Here is a 733-nt window from a genome sequence, read left to right on the forward strand (position 1 = left end):
TTGTTGCACATGCTACGTGGGTGAAATGATGATACCATGCCAACTTGGAACCTTATCAGAGTACATTTCAAATGCTTTTGAATTTCGTGGTCTTATAGCTCAAAATAATCAGTAAATGCATGGAATATAACAAATGAAGTCAAAAAGGGTTGTAAATTGATGATGTGGCTTTGAATGGTGCAATTTGAACATAGAAAAACAAGGGGGTTCAAATAAGTTCAAAAGAAATGAAATCCCTTTGTAACAGACGAGTTTCCGTATAAAACCCTGATACTTCGAAGGAGATTGTCTATTTTGTACACGTAGTGCATCCAGTTTTTGCCGTAAGCCTCTCTACTTTCTTGCACATGCTATGTGGGTGAAATGATGATACCATGCCAACTTCGAACCTTATCAGAGTTCATTTCAAATGCTTTTCAACTTCATGGTCTTATAGCTCGAAATAATCAGTAAATGCATGAAAAATAACAAATGAAGTCAGAAAGGGTTGTAAATTGATGATGTGGCTTTGAATGCTGCATTTTGAACACAGAAAAACAAGGGGGTTCAAATAAGTTCAAAAGAAATTAAATCCCTTTGTAACAGATGTGTTTCCGTATGAAACCCTGATACTTCGAAGGAGATTGTCTGTTTTGTACACGAAAGTCATTCGGTTTTTGCCGTAAGCCTCTCTACTTTGTTGCACATGCTATGTGAGTGAAGTGATGATACCATGCCAACTTGGAACCTTTTC

This window comes from Triticum aestivum, chromosome 6B (genome assembly GCF_018294505.1).
Source record: "Triticum aestivum cultivar Chinese Spring chromosome 6B, IWGSC CS RefSeq v2.1, whole genome shotgun sequence".
NCBI lineage: Eukaryota > Viridiplantae > Streptophyta > Magnoliopsida > Poales > Poaceae > Triticum > Triticum aestivum.